This window comes from Charadrius vociferus, unplaced genomic scaffold (genome assembly GCF_000708025.1).
Source record: "Charadrius vociferus isolate BGI_N301 unplaced genomic scaffold, ASM70802v2 scaffold101, whole genome shotgun sequence".
Lineage (NCBI taxonomy): Eukaryota > Metazoa > Chordata > Aves > Charadriiformes > Charadriidae > Charadrius > Charadrius vociferus.
In genome coordinates, this window is record NW_009646941.1 from 2,780,590 (window position 1) to 2,781,289 (window position 700).

The following is a 700-nucleotide window of genomic DNA, read 5'->3' on the forward strand; positions in this document are numbered from 1 at the left end:
CTTGTTCACACTGCCCCTTGGCAGCACTTTCATAGTGCCGCAGAACACATTACTCCCCTTTCTACAGCCGCCTTCAAAAACTGCAAACATTGAGCAATTGCAGCCACACAAAAGGTGCTAGTAGAGAATGCTGTTGCTTGTACTCACTTTCTCTTGGCAGAGCTTTCATAGCCTCACAAAACACGTTTCTCGTCTCTCTCTAGACCTGGATTTAATAAATGCAAAAATGCAATAATTTCACACCCACAAAAGGTGCAAGCAAAGAATGCTATGGCTTGTCCTCCCTGTCCCTTGGCAGCACTTCACTGCCCGGCAAACCCTGGGGCTTGGCGTGTTCCTCCCAACTTCAGCCTCAAAATCACCTTCTTTCACTCTCTTGCGGTCCAGCCTTAAAAATAACGAACATCTAGCCATTGCTCCCACACCAAAGGGGCCAGTAGGAAAAGCTGTGCCTTGTCTTCACTGTCCCTTGGCAGCACTTTCATCGCCCTACAAACCTTGGGGCTCGGCACCTTCCTTCCAACTTCAGCCTCAAAAACCACATTTTTTTCACAGTCCCTTGGTCTAGCTCAAAAATATCGAATGTAGAGCCATTGCTCCCCCACCAAAGGGGTCAGCAAGGAAAGCTGCGCTTTTCCTCACTGTCCTTTCGCTGCACTTTCATCACCCCACAAATCCTCGTGCTCAGTGCCTTCCTGCC